This window comes from Oryx dammah, unplaced genomic scaffold (genome assembly GCF_014754425.2).
Source record: "Oryx dammah isolate SB20612 unplaced genomic scaffold, SCBI_Odam_1.1 HiC_scaffold_12, whole genome shotgun sequence".
NCBI lineage: Eukaryota > Metazoa > Chordata > Mammalia > Artiodactyla > Bovidae > Oryx > Oryx dammah.
The window spans coordinates 13301057-13322442 of NW_024070196.1; the positions used below are offsets into that span (position 1 = coordinate 13301057).

Genomic DNA, 21386 nt, shown 5'->3' on the forward strand with positions numbered 1-21386 from the left:
TGTAACTTCCACTCCAGGCCCAGCCTGGGGTTAGTGCTTCTTCAACTTTAATGTGCTTACGAATCTCCCGGGAATCTTGTTAAAATGTGGATTCTGTAGGTTTGGGGATGGGCCTGAGATTTTTGCATTTCAAACAGGCTCCCAGATGACTGATGCTACTGGTCCAAGGGATATATTTTGAGAAGCAAGATGTTAGACTATTTTTTAAAAAATATTTATTTATTTACTTGGCTGTGCTGGGTCTTAGTTGTAGCACTCAGGGTCTTTGATTTTTGTTACAGTATGTGGGATCTTTAGTTGCAGCATGTGGGATCTAATTCCCTGACCAGGGATTGAACCCAGGCCCCCTGCATTGGGAGCACAGAGTCTTAACCACTGGACCACCAGGAAAGTCCCCAGACTATTTTAAAAATTTGTAGAATACTTGCACATTGATCCAAAAGTTTGTGGATCTGTAAATATAGGGTCCAAAGTTTCCTTTATCTTTTGAGAAGATTCACAATTTTTTAGACTCTCAGTGTCTTCATATTAACCATAAATCCACTTAGTTTTCTCTGTGGTGAGTATCCAGCAATTAAAAGGAGCCAAAATATCTACTGTGAAGATAGTGAGTGAGAAATTTCCTAGTTTTGAGGTTGATGGGCTCCAAAAGTACACTCCCAAAAATGTATAGCATTTTTCTTTTCTTTTCTTTTTCTTCTTAATATTAAACCTCATGAAGAAACTAGACAATCTCTTGAGAAGATAGAGCTTTTTGTTTTTATAATCAAGATTTCAGTTGTAGTGTTGGAGGCATTTTTACTAAGATTAATTAAACTATTTGCAGATTTAGCTATCGGAGAGGGTTGTATTGGTTCCTTATTCAGCATCCATGTTCTTCCTTCTTTTCTATCAAAATGCAATTTTGTGAAAGTATTACCCCTGATACCATGGAGCTACATGCTTGGGGATAACTGATGCCTCCCCAGCTCCAGCAGTGGGTCTGGTCCACTGAAGGGTAATCCTGTTCCTTTGGCTGGTTGTGACTCGGAAATGAGATATAGAAGCTCCCAAGGGAGCCTCTTGAGCACATTTTCTTACTCCTAGGAGAGATCCACAGGAGAGAAAGTCTGTCCTCTGTATTTTATGAAGATGCAAGCTCCGAAACTGCCAAAATCATCTTGCAACCAGCTTGAGAATAAAGCCAACAACAGTGGAGAGACGGAGTGAACTGATACTATCATTAGCCACGACTTAACCAGTCTCTCAACCCTCCTACTCCTGGGCCTTTTAATATGTGAACTAATTTCTATTCTGTAGTATTCTGCCTAGTCTGGTTTGAGATCTCTGTTACTAATAATTGAAAACATCCTTCTTTTTTTTTTTTTTTTATCTTCACACCGAATAAAGTTGAGAAGGACAAGGCCTGGAGAGCACACATCTCTACATAACTTGCTCTTTGAATCCTCAAGAGGATCACAGTGCAGTTCGAATACATAACAATCTTGTTAAAGCTATAGAAACTCAGTTTGGTGACACTGAAATAACCAAGCACAATGATTCTCATCTGCTTGATGAATAGATGAATTTCTTAAATGTTAACAAAGTTTTCCCCCAAAAGATATTATTTTAAAAATAAATTTTCACATTACACTGATAAATCTGAGAACCAAGCAGCTTTTTAAAACATTGATTTATTTACTTTTATTTTCCATTTTACATACTTTGTGTGGCTCCTGATGAGTGGCCTTAGATTATTCATGACTGCTTTACTGTGCGGAGGTATATTTTAAGAAAAACAAGTCACCAGCCACTCTTTCTGCACTTTGAACACACACATCGCTAGAGTGGATACTGTTCAAATGTGAAAAATTAGAACTCACGTTACAGTGCAGGCTGCTGCGATGCTTTGACACTGGCTTCTCCCAAAAGTAAATAGTCTGAGTTTGTTGATCATTTGTTGTTAAAACTCCATTTGTGAGTGTTGTGAAACATGAAATAATCTGTACATTTGCAGCACTGAGAATGATGCTGTGTGAAGCAAAGTGGCTGAAGAATGACTTCTTTATAATAGCATATGGCAAATCTCTCTAATGAGAGGCAGTTTACTGGACAAGCCTACACGTGGTCCTTGACAGCAGGTGTCTGGAGAAAATCCCGTGAACATTTTCAAGTATACTGTTACTGGCAATTGGCAAGAAAAGGGGGAAGAGCTGAATGTGGAGGATCGAACTAGAAAGGGGAGGAAAATGCAAAACGATAATGAAAGAGAGGGGAAAAAAAGAAAACCTAAAATCCCCAGCTCACCAGCTTGTTTCTGCATTAAGGAAGTGTATAAATAACTCCATTAGAGGGTACTAAACATGACATGTTACCTCCATGGAAGAGAAAGGTCTTATTGTGCCCACACCACTAAGTTACCTATGGCTCCTTTCTCAATAGAGAATGGATGCAAGTGAGCAGCTCATGTCAGTGGGGAGTTTAATTAAACCACTCAACGCTGGTCTGCAGCAGCTGAGAATGAAGTTTATTGGGGGAAAATATTCATTTGGACAAGTTTTACATAAGGGTTTTGCATCCCATGCTTAATGTCAAATGCAGGGCTGTCACTCATAATTGTGTTCTTGTGCTCTTGAACAAAGGTGCCTGGTCCAGGAGGTGAGTGGGGGCTGCCGTCAAAGCCACGTTGCACTTGCCAAGCCGGAACCCTGGCTGAGCGTTGCGTTTGCCGGGAGCCAGGGGTGCATTTTTTTCATCCCACAAAGGTACTTTCTTCAGTTAAGCCATGGGCTCTCCCACAGGGACATCTTTTACTAATTCACCAGATGGGAATGAGGGACTTTTTTTTTTTAATGGCACTTTTTCTAATTGGTCCACCTTGAGAAGACACCTTTCTTCCCTCTTTGGCACAAAGGCACATATAAACGAACAGCTGCCCTGTTCAAGAAAGTTGAGTCTGCCCCCCAAATTGGACCCTAGGAAAAGACTAACATAGAGGGTGATGGACATGTGGCTGCTGATGTGTAGGTAGGTTACGTTTATACTTTGAGAACTCTTATTTTGGAAGGGTAGCCATGGGCTTGCTCTGTGCATGCCATTCCAGGAATTGGCCTAGTCTGCTGATGAAAGTTAATCAGTTGCAGGAAGAAGGAATAGGCTTATGTCCCTGAAATGTGGACTCTATAATCCTACCTTTCCATTGCCACCAAGTGTCCCCTGGTCTGGTTGTCTTAGGAATGCAAAATGGGCAGAGGTGATGGGGAACAGTTTTTCTTTTATTCCATACAACATGTTACACTTTATGGATGACTAGAGAAGGAGCGAAAACAAAGCAATCAAGAGCAAAAGGAAGGACTTCCCTGGTGGTCCAGAGGCTGAGGTTCTGTCCTCCTGCTGCAGAGGGCCCACGTTCGATCTCCAGTTAGGGAACTAGATCGCATATGCCGCGACTAAGAGCTGATGTAGCCAAATAAGTAAATACATAAGCGTTCTTCTCCTTATCACAGTGTTAGTGATGATTTTTTAAAACTCTTTCATTAATTCTTATGCTTTGAGAAAAGGCACAGTTCTCACAAATTCTATTCTTTACCAGTGTGGTCAATTTTATTATTTAATATTTCTCCAATTGTTTAGTCTCCTTTCCTTATGAAAAGATTGTACATTTTTACCCTGCAGTTCCCACTGGTTAAGAAATATTCTTCCAGCCTTCCCTGGTGTTGCAGTGAGTAAGAATCTGCCGGCCAATACAGGGGATATGGGTTCGATCCCTGGTCCCAGAAAATTCCACACATGGAGAAGCAACTAAGCCCTTGAGCCACAACTACTGAACTCCAAGAGCCAAGAGCCCATGCTCCACAATAAGAGAAGCCACGGCAATGAGAAGCTGGGGCACCACAACAAAGAGTAGCCCCCAGTCACTGCAGCTAGAGAAAGCCTGCACAAAGCAACAAAGACCCCATGCAGCCCAAAAATATTAATTAAAAAAAAAAAGAAGTATTCTTCCTTGTCCCACTGGTATTGGGTTTGGCCATGTGACTCCCTTTGGCCAATCATATCTGAGCAGATGTGCTCAGATATAAATAGTTGGCATTTATATTTACAACACAGTCTTACCTATGCCACGGACTTACTTCCCTGTGCCACTGAGGATGACATCTCCTTTATAAGGGCTGCTTCCCTAGCCTGGATCTGAGAATGAGAAGTCCTGTGGAGCAGACACACAACCTACCTGCAGCCTACATGTAACATTAGTGCCAAAAAAAGCCTTTATTTGATACGTCACAGAGATCTGATGGATCATTTGTTACTATAGCAAAGCTGTCCTAACGAAAATCTTACAAGAAGTGGCATTGGCTTTTGGTCAATGTATGGCAAGAAAACTTTAATTAAAGATGGGGGAGAATGGCAATCTACTGGATTGGCCCAAATGTTCTTTTGGGCTTTTCTGTCACATCATATGGAAAAACCTGAATGAACTTATTGGCCTACCCAATATGATATGGAGTGGTGACTGTGAGGTGTATTGTCCATCCACAATCATTTGAAGGCAGAAATACACTGAATGTACCCATGACTTTCGGTTAAGATGTGGTAAAACAGTGTCCCTGAAGTGCGGTAATTACTATTAGATAGATTAGATTAGATGAATAACTAAAGAAGTGAACTCAGAAGAGAGTTACGTAAGCTGGGATGAGAGGGAAAAGAGAATTTAGAAGTGTTGAGATTTGCAGGGTTGAAATATATAACCATTTCTTCCATTAACCAGTAAAGGATAAAATTTAGAAATGCTTTGAGTTCTGGGAGTAACAGCAATCAATTAAAACTTAATCTTGGTCAAAGGTCATGATGACCACATCCCTTGTTAAATCTCTAAATGTATTATGGCATCCCCTTCCTGCAAAGAAATTGTCTCAACTGGACAGAGTGGATCAGAGAAAAGAGAGAAGAGCATGCTTATCTGATAAAAGACCAACAATCTTGAACTGCCTGTAAGGGAAGGTGGGGAGGAGTGTCTTGAAAAAAAACTGGGTGTGGCACAGGGATCTAACTGGAATCAAATAGGTATAGAGCGGAGAGTATTTTGTGTGTATGCAGTGTGAGGGGGGAGAGAGAGGGAGATAAAGAGATCGTCAAAAGAGCTACCAGCTTGAATTAGAAGAAAAAAAGAAAAGACTGTTCAAGACATAAACGCAAACTTTTGGGTCCCTAAATATCTACAGGCAGGAAGCAGGCTGAGGAGGATGCTGACAAAGACCCTCAGGAGCCCTCTTTTTGACTAGTTCCCCTTCCCACCTCCACTCTAGTGAGAATTCTTCCCATTTTGGGGAGGAACCACCCTCAATATTTGGGTCAAACAATCACTCATCTCCCACCCTTGATATCTGATCACCCTGGCTTGCCTTCAGCAAGAACCATGTTACCTTGTTTTCGCAAGTACCTCTCGCCTTGATGTCTTCCTCTTACCCTCTTCCGCTGACCCCCTCATTCTGCTTACTGACCGTAAATCCCTACTCGTGCTTGCTGTCTGTAAGCCGAGTCCAATTTCTCGCCCCTATTTCAGGAGTCTTGACGTCAGGAGTCTCAGCAACAATCGAAGTGGTCCTGAATAAAGTCTTCTTCACCATTTTAGCAAGTGTCCTTAGCAGTGCTCAGCCACAAAGGAGGGGATACTGTCCAGGGGCCTCTGCAGATGAGGTCAGGGAGGATAATAACAAAGAAGCTCCTCTGGGAGGGCAGAGGCAAGAGCCATGGAGGACGCGGACCTGAGAATGACTTGTAGGAAGTAGAGCTAGTGCTGGGTCCAGGAGCACTTACTCTCCACTGACAAGGAGGCCTTTGCAACATTTCACCCCAGAGGTTAGCATTGTTATTGGTAAGTGACCAATACGTATCTCCCTTTCTTTCTGAAGGGTGTTTCTTTCTGTTATCATATGTCTGAGAGACTACTATGTCTTGTGTTTGTAATTTGTGGTTTAGTCCATGTCTCTGAAGAGAGACTCAGTTCAGTTCAGTCGCTCAATCGTGTCCGACTCTTTGCGACCCCATGAATCGCAGCACGCCAGGCCTCCCTGTCCATCACCAACTCCCGGAGTTCACTCAGACTCACGTCCATCGAGTCAGTGATGCCATCCAGCCATCCTATCCTCTGTCATCCTCTTCTCCTCCTGCCCCCAATCCCTCCCAGCATCAGAGTCTTTTCCAATGAATCAACTCTTTGCATGAGGTGGCCAAAGTACTGGAGTTTCAGCTTTAGCACCATTCCTTCCAAAGAAATCCCAGGGCTGATCTCCTTCAGAACGGACTGGTTGCATCTCCTTGCAGTCCAAGGGACTCTCAAGAGTCTTCTCCAACACCACAGTTCAAAAGCATCAATTCTTCGGCGCTCAGCCCTCTTCACAATCCAACTCTCACATCCATACATGACCACAGGAAAAACCATAGCCTTGACTAGATGGACCTTAGTCAGCAAAGTAATGTCTCTGCTTTTGAATATGCTATCTAGGTTGGTCATAACTTTTGTTCCAAGGAGTAAGCATCTTTTAATTTCATGGCTGCAGTCACCATCTGCAGTGATTTTGGAGCGCCCAAAAATAAAGTCTGACACTGTTTCCACTGTTTCCCCATCTATTTCCCATGAAGTGATGGGACCGGATGCCATGATCTTCGTTTTCTGAATGTTGAGCTTTAAGCCAACTTTTTCACTCTCCACTTTCACTTTCATCAAGAGGCTTTGGAATAGAGACAATTAGAGAGCCTGGACTTTTGAGCGCGATTGGATGGAATTGCGTACATGTGTGGAGAACGAGAGCCACTCTCCATGACCCAGAGGGTGGACTAAGGTAGACTGTGCCATTGCTCCCTCTCTAGTTACTCTCACTTTTCCTTAAAGAAGATGATTCATTCACCTTCACTCATTGCCATGTGATTTGCAGGAACCCTCCCCGTCCTCCCTGCCACCATAGGAGGGGTGTACTTTGTGGAAACAAGCAAAGACCACCCAAAGGAGAACAAACAGAGGCTATTTATTCAGAGGCTGCTACATAGCAAGGCAGTCAGCCTCCATCACTTGCCTTTGGCAGAGAGTCAAAGGCAGGCAGGGGAGCGGGAGAGCTATTTTACAGTGAAAGAAAAGGAAGGCTTCAGGTATACTGATTGAGGTTGTTGGCACGGAGACCCTGGAGGCAGGCTCGCTGGAAACGGGGAATGTTGTGTGATTGGTTTGGGAGGATATTTGGCTTCTCTGGTCAATCCTGAGTTGGAAGCAGGGGCAAAAAATCTGGCAATCATTGACCAAGCGCTGACCATGTGGAGCTGATTGCTACAGAGGTTGTGGTTTGGCTTCCTGGGCTGGTTGCTGCCGAGGTTGGAGGTCAGGGTTTTATTGCGTAGGTCTGGCCATTATCCACTTGTGTGTTCAGTCTCCACTTTATCTCATTGACACTGAGCTTAGCAATGGGAATTCTTCAGCCAGTAGGATGTGAGTGAGCATCCTATACGTCATGTTTGAGCAGAAGGCTTGGGAGCCATTGTGTGTTTTATTCTGAACTTCTTTCCCTTCTGTTGTGAGACTGGCATTTCTGATGTAAGGGGCTGCTTCTTTAATCTGGGTTCCAGAATGTGAAGACACATGGAGCAGGGCCATTGCCTACCCTCTGCCAAAAACACAGCTGCGGTGGACCTGGAGTCCCCATGAAATGTCACTGAAAAAATAAGCCATTATCAATTTAGTTTCTTTCTTTCTTTCTTTTTTTGTTCGAGTTGCACAGCTTGTGGAGTCTTAGTTCCCCAACCAGGGATTGAACCCTGTGCCCCCTGCAGTGGAAGCACAGAGTCCTAACCACTGGACCACCAGGGAATTCCTGAGGTTCCTTGTTTAAGCAAAGAAGCTAACTAATGCAGTCATCCTAGATCAGAGAGACTCTGATGGTTCCAGAGCCAAAATAAAGAGTTAAAGGCATGTTTTATTATATATTAAGAAACAGAATATCTGCACCAATGAATAGTCATAATAAAGATATTGATAACAGCAGCTACCATCTATGTAAAGTAAGCTTGTTTGAAGGCATTCAGTCATGTCTGACTTTGTGACCCTCTATCAGTGGAATTCTCCAGGCAAGAATACTGGAGTAGGTAGCCATTCCCTTCTCCAAAGGATCTTCCCAACCCAGGTCTACTGTATTGCAGGAAGATTTTTTTTACCATCTGACCCACCAGGGAAGCCTACCATCAATACTTAGTCATTTTAAAATTTCATGTAGTTCATGAAAAAAATGTCATTTATCAGAAATTCTCTTAAGAATCTGCCTTTCTAGAATAATATTCAAGTGACTGGCAAGTAAGACAGTGGGAGGATGTAGATGGGACAGAACTCTTCTGAACAAGTAGAGGGATGGTTTTTTTAGGTCATTGTTGAACCAGAGAAAAAAGGAGACAAAGAAAAGAGGCAGACAGGAGGTGGAACCAGTGAGGTAGGAAACCCTGGGGCTCAGTGTGGTCTATTAGCCCTTCCCTCTAAATCTCAAATACATTTGTGAAACTGATGCAATGTCGTGGTCAGAAAACTTGGTGAACCTGCAAGGGACTGGGGCTTCCCTCCAGACTGATATTCTGAAGTTGCCTGATGGGTGTAGAAATATCAAAGTAGAGATAACTATGGCCATGGGACATTATAGGAAGTCATAGAAAGAGATTTTAATGGTCACAAGCTGAAGAGTTGGACCAAATTTAACTAAATTTCTTGAGTCTTAGAGGGTTGCTGTTGGTAGAGAAATGGTGTTAACCAAAGCCTATAAGTAAATACTATTCCCATTTCACTGATGAGGAAACTGAGATCCCTAACCGTGGCATAACTTGCCTTGGATCATGCAGTGAGAGATTTGAATAGATGGGATGAAATTCTGATACGAATTATTTTAAGGCTGTGCTCTTTATTCTGTTATTCTGATTCCATGTGAAAGGGAAAACTTGATACATTTGTAGCCTCTCAGGAAAATTTTAATAAAGGTAATTATTTAGGGCAATTTTTACTAAAAATTTTCCTTTCTTAATGAAATTTTAGTATTGTGCCTACTTAGCTGTATTCAACACCCCTTTTAAAAACCACAAATTGTTCATGTCACTGCTGGCTTAAAACCCCGTGGAGGTGAAGGATCAAGTCCAAATCCCTTCGTGGGGCCCCCATGTCCAGGCTGACCTGGGCTACCAGGCCCCCCGCTCAGCTCACACCACACTCTGCCTCTGTCTGAGTTCCAACTGCAGTGGCTTCCTCAAAGGCACCACTGTACTCTTGCATTTACCCTTTTCCTAGAAGGTTCTTTCCACTAATCCCACACTCTTCTCAAAAAAGAAGGGAAAAAAAGACTTTAATGGAACTAAACCCTATTCATCTTTCAGGTTTCAGTTTAAATATTTCTCTTCAGTGTAACCTTTTCTAACTCCCTGTCCATTCTCTCCAGATTAGGTCGTGTCCTTTTGTTAACTATTCTTATAGCTCTTTGTGGTGGTGGTTTAGTCGCTGAGTTGTGCCCATTTTTTTGCAACCCCATGGACTGTAGTACGCCAGGCTCCTCTGTCCATGGAATTTTCCAGGCAAGAATACAGGAGTGGGTTACCATTTCCTTCTCCTTTATAGCTCTTGCCCTTCTCCTTTATAAGTACTTACCTTTGGTTGTCACTATCAGTATAAATCCCTATGATCATTAGCTTAATGAGAGGCAGTAGGGTTATCCTGTTTACAAGAGAAAGTGACGAGGCCACATTGACTAGATTCAAGCCTCGGTTGTGGCACTTATTAGCAGGGAGGGCCTGGCCCTGTTGTGTAAGAGCTGTGTCTTCTTCTCCTCTTCTGAATAATGGACATGAAATAATAGTACCTACTTCTGGGAAATCACTGTTCCTCTCCCATCTCAAACAGATCACTTTTTATTTTATTTTATTTTTTTATTTTAATACTACATCCTTTATTTTCCACATTTAAAAAGTATTCACAGATCACTTTTTAATCTGATTTTATTTATTTATCTTAATTGAAAGATAGTTGCTTTACAGAATTTTGTTGTTTTCTGCCAAATATCAGCATGAGTCAGCCATAGGGATACATATGTCGCCTCTCTCTTGAACCTCTCTCCCATGTCCCTCCCCATCTCACCCCTCTAGGTTGTTACAGACCTCTTCTCTGAGTCACACAGCACATTCCCATTGGCTATCTATTTTACATATGGTAATGTAAGTTTCCATGTTGTTCTCTCCATACATCTCACCCTCTCCTTCCTCCACCAACCCCCACCCCGCCCACCCTGTGTCTATAAGTCTATTCTCTGTGTCAAAATAGATCACTTTTGATGTGTGGGATTTTTCTCCCTATAACAGTACGACTCAGGGACTTCCCTGGTGGTTGAGGGGCAAAGACTCCATGCTTCCAATGCAGGGGCCCGGGGTTCAATCCCTGCTCAGGGAACTAGATCCCACATGACACAGCTAAGAGTTCTCATGCTGCAACTAAAGCTCTCAGATGACACAACTGAGATCTGGCATAGCCAGATAAATAATAAAAATAAATATTAAAAAAATTAAAAAGCAATGCAACTCAATTTTCAGGTGAAATCTACTGGATGTCCCACAACTTAACTCAGTTATGACTCTGCCCAGAATTTGCACAAACTTCACAAGTTAAGGGCTCAGTCCAACTAGACCATCTCTATTTCAGACACCCAGTCACAGTTGGTGCGTCCCCAGGGTCCCTACAACTTTTGTCTGACGTGGCTACAAATCTGCGGTTTCCATGATCCCTTCCTCAGGCTTAGCGATAGGCTACAATGGCTCACAAAACTCCAGTAAGCATATATTTGGGTTTTCCAGGTGGTGCTAGTGGAAAAGAACCAGTCTGCCAATGCAGGAGACTTAAGAGACACCGGTTTTATCCCTGGGTCAGGAAGATCCCTTGGAGAAGGAAATGACAATCCACTCCAGTATTCTTCCCTGGAGAATCCCATGGACAGAATTACCCTGGTGGGCTACAGTCCACAGGGTTGCAAAGGGTTGGAAATGACTAAAGCAAGTTAGCACACATGCATGCCCCATTTTATTACAAAAGAAACAGAGGCATGACCGGATGAAGGGGTCCACTGGCGAAGTCTAAAAGGGCCCTGAGTTCAGGAGCGTCTGTCCCTGTGGAGCTGAGTTTTGCCAGCCCGGAAGCTCATCAAATCTCTTCATTCAAGAGTTTTTACAGGGCCTTAATTCCCAGCCCTGCTCCACCCACCACTTCTGAAAAAGATTGGTGACTGGGGCTGACCGTTATCTCTTAGTCTTTCTGGTGACCAACCCTGCTGTGAAGCTGTGTAACATAACCTCAGATGTGATCCTTCCTCATATGGATGTTATGAGTGCTAATTGAGTCAGTTCTATGGAGTGCTTTGTTGTTGTTGTTGTTGTTTTTTAATAGTTAAAAAAAAAATCCTGACCCAATTTATTTACTTATTTTTATTTTTAATTTTTTAAACTTTTTGACCACTTGGCATATGGGATCTTAGTTGCCTGACCAGGGATTAAATCCAAGCCCCTGTAGGAGAATCATGGAATCTCAAGCACTGGACTGGTAGGGAAGTTCTTCTATGGAAGGCTTTGTATGAAGAGGGATCATTCTTCAATTTAAGTGAGAAACAGACTTACTTTTACAATAGTTTCCTTGGAGGTAAAGCAAATCAAAAGATAAATAATATAGACAAGTGCACATACATCTTTCAGGACTGAAGGAAATTAGTATACTCAGAGATAAACAGATTTAAAGGGTTATTTTGTAATATGGCTTTTTATTGGAGGTAGAATGGTATGGTTGTGAAAAACTAAGTTTAAAAAAATGACTTTCAGTATCCTCTGATCTACTTGATGAATGATGTGTAATTATTGCTTGTTAACCAGTATGAACGAAAGTTATTTAAGCTGAAGGTCAAAAACTTAATACAATAAATTTAGTCAGGGGAAAACATATTGACAGAATCTAAAAGACAGCATTTTATTTGTTAAATAGTCAGTCATGTGATACTTTATAATTTCTCTCATTTCTGTAGTCGACAACTATAGCTTCTTGTGTATTAGAATAGCCAAAACAATTTTTAAGAACATCCTGTGAAACTTACCAGATAACGAGGCTTATAAAAATTAAGACAATGGGTTGCTGCTGCAAATATAGAAAAGTAAGCAATCAAAAGCTAGAGGACCCAGAAAGAGTCCTGTGAGTATATAAAATCCTGGAATAGAACAGAAGCAGCCTAACAATTAGTGCAGGAAGAACGAACCACTTAGCAGACAGTTCCAGAATACTCAGTTATCCACACGCAAGACATAAAATCACATTTCTGTCTCTTAGATCTACAGAAGTAAATTCCAGACCAGTCACAGAGGTAAGGATGAAAAAGTTCAAGACCTTAAAAGAACACATAGACAAATATCTTTATGACATGTAAAAAAAGGTTTCTTAGATAAGACAAAGAAGCGTGAACAGTGAGGGAAAAGCTTAACACATCTAATGTGAAACTTTGTCGTCTAGCAAAAATAACTTCAGTAAAATGAAAAGGCATGCCACTAGACAGAAGGTATTTGCCATAGCCAAGATTTAGTAGCCTTACTATATAAAGAACTCACATAAATCAATAAAGAAATAAGCAATTCAACACAAAAATGAGCAGATTCACTGAATTTGTTCCTGTGGACTATAGCCCACCAGACTCCTCTGTCCATGGGATTCTCCAGGCAAGAATATTGGAGTGGGTTGCCATGCCCTCTTCCAAGGGATCTGCTCGACCCAGGGATCTCCTGTGTCTCCTGCATGGGCAGGCGGGTTCTTTAACTAGCACCACCTCGGAAGTCTAGTAATTTCTTTCTCCAGAACTGAGGGACAACCTTATACGGTTTAAACTGGTAATATCTGCTGCTGCTGCTGCTGCTAAGTCACTTCAGTCATGTCTGACTCTGTGTGACCCTACAGACAGTAGCCCACCAGGCTCCCTTGTCCCTGGGATTCTCCAGGCAAGAATACTGGAGTGGGTATTTCCTTCTCCAATGCATGAAAGTGAAAAGTGAAAGTGAAGTGTCTCAGTCGTGTCCGACTCTTCACGACCCCATGGACTGTAGCCTACCAGGCCCCTCCATCCATGGGATTTTCCAGGCAAGAGTGCTGGAGTGGAATGCCATGTCCTTCTCCAGGTAATACCTGCTGCTGCTGCTAAGTCGCTTCAGTCATGTCCGACTCTGTGCGACCCCAGAAAGTGAAAAATGAAAGTGAAGTCGCTCAGTCGTGTCTGACTCCTAGCGACCCCATGGACTGCGGCCTACCAGGCTCCTCCGTCCATGGGATTTGCCAGGCAAGATTACGGAGTGGGGTGCCATTGCCTTCTCCCCAGGTAATATCTAGTACAGTTTAAAATGTATACAGTTGTCCCTCAGTTATGGGGAGACTAGTTCCAGGACCCAGCAGGTACCCAAATCTGTGGACACAAGTCCCTTATATAAAACGACATAGCATCTGCACCAAGCCTTTGCACATCCTCCTGTATACTTTAAATCACCTGTAGATTCCTTGTAATACCCAATGCAGTGTAAATAGTTCTTAATACAGAGCTAGAGCTATGTAAGTAGTTGCTGGTGTGTGACAAATTCAACTTTTGCTTTTTGGAACTTTCTGGAATGGAGGGATGATATTTTCAATCTGCGATTATTTGAATCCACAGAGGTGGAACCCATGGATATGGAGGGCTGACTGCATATGCCATGAGTCAGTTAGTAGACTCCTGGGTATATACTGTGGAGAAACTGACATGTGTGTGCTCTGTATCAATCAGAGTTCATTTTCAAGGAACAGAATCTATTCTAACTATAAAGCAGACAGGCGTTTATTAGAAGTTATTTAACGGCTTTAGAATTTTCAAGAAGGCTAAGAACTCTAGGCTGGGCTTTCAGAAAGGACTCCCCCAGATCATGGAATTGGGCCAGCAAAGGAGCTGCCACCTCGTCTATGGTCAAGACACCTCTGGCTCCAGAATCTTGTCGCTGCTGTCAGAGTCAGTAAGTTGGCACTGTCATACTCAGGAAATCATCACAGTCAGAAAGTTACGGCTATTTCTGCTGGATCCAGATCAATGCTGTGTCTGCTGTGATCCACTCAACAGAACAGATACCTTGCCCGGCTCTCGACACCTGCAAAGCTCAAGACTGGCCCCTGGGATGCGGCCCCACACATGGAATCATCATGTTTGCCAGCAGGGAATACCGAGCACAGACAGGCAGGCTCTGCTTCCCTTTTGTGTCCCAAATCTTGAGTTCATCTGATTGGCAGAATGTGAATTAATTATACATAATCACTAATTTCTGTGATTCTTCTTAGAGAATTTGTATTACCTTTGGTTTGCTCTTGTGGAAAGGGCTGGTAGTTCTGGAAGTTTCCATTTGGCTTTTCTGCCATATATAATGGGCTTCCCTGGTGGCTCAGATGGTTAAAAAATCCACCTGCAATGCAGGAGGCCTGGGTTTAGTCCCTGGGCCAGGAAGATCTCCTGGAGAAGGAAATGGCTACCCACTCCAGTATTTTTGCCTGGAGAATTCCATGGACAGAAGAGTCTGCCAGGCTGCAGTCCATGGGGTCGCAAAGAGTCAGACATGACTTAATGACTAACACTTACACTTTTTTCTCCATATATAATAGCCATAACTCCAGAAGTCAGAAAGCTATGTGAGGATTCTTCTAGTTGTTTTTTTTTTTTTCAAGTCTGCATACAGGTATGGAGATATAACCACAAGATGTGTTCAAGAACACACTGGGCTCAGTGTGAGATCAACTTGGATCAAAGTTCCATGTATCGCTTGACCACAGTAAGTCCCCCTTCTTAATAGTTGACCACAGGAGCAATAGTGGACCTCAGGGATTAGTATTTACTTAGAGTCAGAGCCCAATAAGTCTTTAGATAAAGATCTAGATAGTTCCCTTTTCCCAGGGCACAATTATGAAGTAAACATCAACAGGTCTTTGGGGGCAGCCTAGCTGGCATTTATAATATGGCTTATGGCCATGTCTCAGCTCCCAGCTTTTCTTCTTCAGGTGATCCTGGCTTCCTCATTCATGGGACTCTGGTTCTCACATCTTGGAATTGGGCCAACACCCTTCATTCTCTATCGTTTTGATTCAAGCCAGGCCTCCATTTATCAGTCAAAAAGGCTTTGGGATTTTGTTGAGTGGTATGGAGAATAGAGCAAACTATTCTATCATCAAACCCTTGCTTTCTATGTAATGAGTCTATTCCTTATCTCTAGTTGTTACCTGCTGGTCTTTGCTACCCTGGGTTGGCTTTGTCCTTATTTAACTTGGGTTCTATTTCTGAGTGACTTCCCTTGTGGCTCAGATGGTAAAGCATCTGTCTACAGTGCAGGAGACCTGGGTTCAGTCCCTGGGTTGGGAGGATCTCCTGAAGAAGGAAATGGCAACCCACTCCAGTACTCTTGCCTGGAAAATCCCATGGGTGGAGGAGGCTTGTGGGCTACAGCCCATGGGGTCACAAAGAGTCGGACACGACTGAGCGACTTTACTGTCACTGTCAATATCTATCTCTGAAGAAATATCACTGCCTTGATCCCCAACCTGCAAAAATTGAGGCTGTGATGATTTCCAATGTTTTGGTAAAGAGAGGTCCTCTGAGCACTTTCAAGGCCCACAGCTATGAATGAGTAAGTCAGGCAGGCACATTAAGCTTTCTCCGACTTCCCTACCTCCCGAAGTCTCTGAAAACTTTCCTCTACCTTATATCAAGAAATTTCTAGTAACTAGCTTTATTTAGTGTAGGCCATTGTTGAGTTCAGGTTCAGTTAACTAGGTGAGTGAGCACTTCAGACTACTTCCAGCTCTGTGAACTAGAGCTCTGAATCCAGAGTCTCTGGTGAATGCATGTATATTCAGCCTCAACCATCACTCTCAGAATCCATCCTCATAATTCTCTAGGTATTTATCCATTTGTTTTACTTTTTGAAATTTAATGAGTTTGTTTTTATTGGAGTATAGCTGACATGCAATTTTGTGTTAGTTTCAAGTGTACAGCAAAGTGATTCAGTTATGAGTATGTTTCTTCAGATGATTTTCCATTATAGATGATTATAAGCTAATTGAATATAGTTCCCTGTATAGTGCTATTTTTTATATATTTTATGTACAGTAGTTTGTATCTGTTACTCTTATACTCCTAACTTATCCTTTCCCTTTCTCCTCTGGAGAAGAGAATCGGTACCCACTCCAGTATTCTCTCCTGGACAGTTCCATGGACAGAGGAGCCTGGGGGGCTACAGTCCATGGAGTTGCAAAGAGCTGGACAGGACTGAGTGACTAACACTTTCACTTTCACAACCATAAGTTTGTTTTCCATGTCTGTGAGTATCTTTCTATTTTGTATGTAGATTCATTTGTATTATTTTTAGATTCCACATACGAGTGACATATAATATTTGTCTTTTTCTATCTGACTTACTTTACTAATTATAATATTCTCAGGTCCATCCATGTTGCTCCAAGTGGCAATATTCATTCTTTTCTAAGGCTGAGTAATAGTCCATTGTATATGTATAACACATCTTCTTAAGCCAATCATCTGTTGATAGGCCCTTGGGTTATTTTCTGTGTCTTGGTTATGCCTGGGTAACATAGTTTTAAGCTTTATAAGATAACTATCTTGGTTATTGTAAATAGTGCTCTATTTGATAGTAATTTTGTAGGATCACTTTTATAAAGAGAATAAGGTATTTTAGTCTTTTTGTTGTAACTGGAATTTTGTTTTATTGATAGTTTAGAAAATTCCTTTCATCTTTACAACTCATTATTGATAATGCCATGTAAAGTTTTAGAACTATTGCCAAATTGTTTAGAAAACTGAGAAAAACCACTGTCAAATATCTCATTTTTTTATATAAACTATAAGATTTGGAAGTTTTCTACAGACTGGCCTCTGACTCTCTCAAGTTTTAAATTTTGCTGCTCTTCTGCCACTCAGCGGAACATACAGACATATTCAGACTGCGGTATGATCTTTGGATCTGTCTTCTCATATCACAAAGCCAGATGAGATCACACACTGGGCATTAGGAGACATCATAAACACAAAACTGTGCCTGTTCATCTAAATGTATACCTAACTCAGTTTTTTCTTTACTAGACCCCAAAATGCCTAATGCCACGCCATCAACACTGGAAGCAAGTATAACTGAGGGGAAGTTTGAGTGGAAAGAGACGGTAGCCTTAATTTATAGTAGTTAAAATATCTTACTTCTGCAGTTTTTATAACAAACACATAAATCCATCTCTGATGATAGAGTATTGAGTAAAATCATCAGTAGGATGAAAAAATAGACCCTTGGTTGAACTTTCAGGTATGACATCCAAAGCTACAGTAGAGAACAGACGACTGGGCCATAAACCCAAACCATCCAACCCACTGAGCAAGAAACTGCCACAATCAGAAGCTGATCATGTCATCAGGAAGCAGTCGCTGCCACTACCAGTTCCAGACCCACAGCAGAGCTGCCGTGATTCACACTGACAAAACGGATACATGACACCCTGCCTCTCAAACCTCATGAGTAACTGGACATTAGGACCCCTTCCATCACTGTGTGAGAAAACCTAGTACCTCCATGACCACATTTATCAGCAGCAGCAGAAATGGCAGGCATACAGAGTCTATCTTACTATCATGTTGAACACCTTTCATGATTGCCTTTGATTGGCCAGACCTAATCATATGTGGATCTCGTGCTATGAGGCAGCCTTGTAAATTTTTAAAAATTGTTATTTATTTATTTTGGCTGTGCTTGGTCTTCATTACGGCACATGGGCTTTCTCTAGCTGTGGCACCCAGGCTGAGGAGCATATGGGCTCCCTAGTTGTGCCTCCCAGGCTTAGTTGCTCATGGCATGTGAGATCTTAGTTCCCTGACCAGCAATCAAACCCACATTCCCTGCACTGGAAGGTGGATTCTTAACCACAGGACCACCAGGGAAGTTCCCAAGTCTAGGTAACGTAGTTTTAAGCCTTTTAAGATAACTGAATTAAAGGAAGCACACAGAAGGAGCATAGAATACATATTGTTCACCAAGGTAGTGAATGCAAAACAAGAGGTGCAATAATAGCTTACACTTATTGAAAACTTTCGATGCTCTCATTTTAAAAAAGCAGAAAGAAGGAAACCCCTGAGCATTCCCTGAAAGGCATATACCTAATTAAGTAAACTGGTTGATTCATATAATCATCCTATTCAACTGTTAAATTGAATGAACTGGAACTAGATGGATGAATAGGAATGTATCTTAGAAGGATAATGTTTTTTCATAAAAAGCAAGTTGCAGAAGGATTCATAAAGAATGATAATTTCATACTAGGTACAAAGAGAGGAAATCAACACTAAGAGATACATATATAATAAAGGTATAAAAATGGGCTTGAGACTAATCAACAGCACATTCTGGAGACAGTTCCTGAGTGATCCAAGGAAGTGGTTACTGGAGTTCTTGATTGCATGCAGGTTTTGCTCAATCCCAGGGGACACCCTTCACATAGAATGCAATGTGTTATCACCCACAGGGGTCATTCACATTCCATTCCAAGAAGAGTACCTTCTGCAATTGCTCCACATGGCAGCCCCATGCTCTGTATTTTCTGCTGACAAGTGTGCTCAAGGTCTGTTTTTAAAAAGCTAGATGAGATGAGTATAGCATTATTCATTACAATATTTTCTACAAATTTGTATAGATAAGAAAGTTTTTATAATAAAATACACTATGGATCACAATACAAAGTTCTAATTTCACCTTTGAAATTCTGTGTAGGCCGATCTGGGAAACAGCATCTTTCAAATTGATAAGTTTGATAGCCATGTTCCACTTCACAGCTCTTTTTCCTAGAATTTTATGTTGAGTGATGAGACATACCTTTTTTCAGTGATAGGCCTCATTTTAGCAGTTCTTTGGCATTGATGGACCAAAAGAGGCTAAGAGAGCAAAGTCTAAGTGTGTGATAAATGATCCTAACTTTTAGTGAGAATTTTTAAGAACTGACTCATGGCATTTTGAGGTCATTAATTTTCACTGGCCTTACTGCTTGGGCTCAGGATTCTGATAGTTGAACAATAATTTTTCTAGTTGAATTTTTTTCCCTTTGTCTTAAATACAACAATGATAATAATTACTAACATTTATTGAGTACTTAATGATGTACTAGGCACTGTTGTAAGTGCTTTATATACAGTAATTCATTTAAATCTCACAACAATTTTAGGAAGTAGGTGCTTTTATTATCTTCATTTTACAGATGAGAACATTGAGTAATAAAGGTTAAAGAACTTGTCCTAGGTCACAAGACCAAAAAAGTGATAGGGCTGAACCCAAGTATCTTGTTGTTTTAGTCACTAAATCTTGTCCAACTCTTTTGCAACCCCATGGACTGGTAGCCTGCCAGGCTCTTCCATCCATGGGATTTCCCAGGCAAGAATACTGGAGTGGGTTGCCATTTCCTTCTCCCAGGGATTTTCCCAACCCAGAGATTGAACCTGTGTCTTCTGCACTAGCAGGCGGATGCTTTACCACTGAGTCACCTGGGAAGCCTGAATCCAAGTTTAGCTAACCCTAAAGCTTTTGTAAATGTTCTATCTCTAAAACACATTTCCCTAAATTCTCTTAGATAGTTTTTTCACTCAGATGCTGTAGAAGTAGATTCCCCACTTTCCCAGAACCCCCACTTTCCAGATTTATGTACCTTAAATAATTAATACTATAGGAGATATAACGTTCATCCAGGCGAGAAGGTCACTCTAGAATATCAAGTTGAAGATTAGTCAGTAGACAGAGGAAATTCTAATGTTACTCTGGAATCCAGTAAAATTTATATACACCAAACCCACACATTTTTGAAGTGAGGATTTCTGAATATTAGTTTCATCTTATTTACATGGTCTGGTGAATACAGCCTTTTTGAAAATTCCAAACCTATCTCTCACTCTGTTTTTTTTTGGTTTGTATAACCAATTGTTTGACCACTTCTAAAATTACTCTCCAAAGCTACATGGAAGAACCACCTCAAACATTCCCATCTAGTGCATTTATCAGGGAGAAAGACATCTGGGGAGAAGCAAAGTGTATTCATGGAAATGTTATGTTTTCAAAAACAAACAAATATGAGCAGTGAGACCTGGGGTCCTGGTTCAAAGATTTGGGGTATTTTGTTCATCGTTTGTATGAGTGTGAGCCAAAGCATTCCTATTTTTAATAGTTCATTTTAGAGAGATTAAAAAGTGATTTCTCTGAATGTTGACAGAGAAAGAAAACTCAAAGAGGCCCTGTACACTCAACCTTGGCCCACTGCAGTAGCCAGGGGGTTAGAGGTTGCTGTAGCAATGACCTATATTACATAATGCCTCCCATCTGCCCACAGATGTGTGAGCTTGCTCGAATGTTTTATTAGATTTTGATTACACTTTCATACAGCTCCAGCCCATCTGCATTTGCCAGCCTGGGTGCAATTTCTAAACTACCTAATCCATTAGATATTCAATACATGCAGATATATATTGAGATACATTCTCTGACCAGGTCCTTGGTACTGTTTGGGTGATACCGACACACGTTTCATGGATATAATAAGTAAAATTGATAAGGGGGTGATGATGACAGAGATGTCTGTCTGGGTCAGCTCAGAGCCAACAAAACTTTGAATGAGAATTAGTGTTGTGTGGTTGATAACATTCATCTTACTCCCATCCATTCATCATCTGATCTTCAAGGAAACAAGACAAGGAAAACAATAATAAAACAAAAACCGTTCACATCAACTTTGCCTTAGTTCAGGCATCTATAACAAAAATATCACAGACTGGGTGGCTTATAAACAGCAGACATTTATCTCTCTTTTAGAGAGTTCTGTAGCCCAGATTGTTCTCCAGACAGTTTTGGAGGCCAAAAGTCCAAAAAGGAGGTGCCAGAATGGGTGGGTTCCAGGGAGAGCCTTCCTCGGGGTTACAGACAGCTGACTTCTCCTTGTACCCTCACATGGTGGATGGCAGAGAGGGGAAGAAAGCTCTCCTGAGACTCTTTTTAAGGGCACTAATCTCATTCACAAAGAATTCACCTTCATGGACTCATGTAATTGTAATTACCTCTCAAAGGCCCCACCTCCCAGCATCAGAATCTTTTCCAGTGAATCAACTCTTCGCATGAGGTGGTCAAAGTATTGGAGTTTCAGCTTTAACATCATTCCTTCCAAAGAAATCCCAGGACTGATCTCCTTCAGAATGGACTGGTTGCATCTCCTTGCAGTCCAAGGGACTCTCAAGAGTCTTCTCCAACACCACAGTTCAAAAGCATCAATTCTTCGGTGCTCTGCCTTC

General features: G+C 41.6%; 1 non-coding gene across 1 annotated transcript; it reads right to left on the reverse strand.

Annotated features, from left to right (window-relative positions):
* Nucleotides 1-317: 317 nt before the first annotated feature.
* TRNAG-CCC lies at nt 318-390 on the reverse strand. The gene has a single exon. It is a non-coding gene; the product is annotated as a tRNA-Gly (tRNA).
* Nucleotides 391-21386: the final 20996 nt, after the last annotated feature.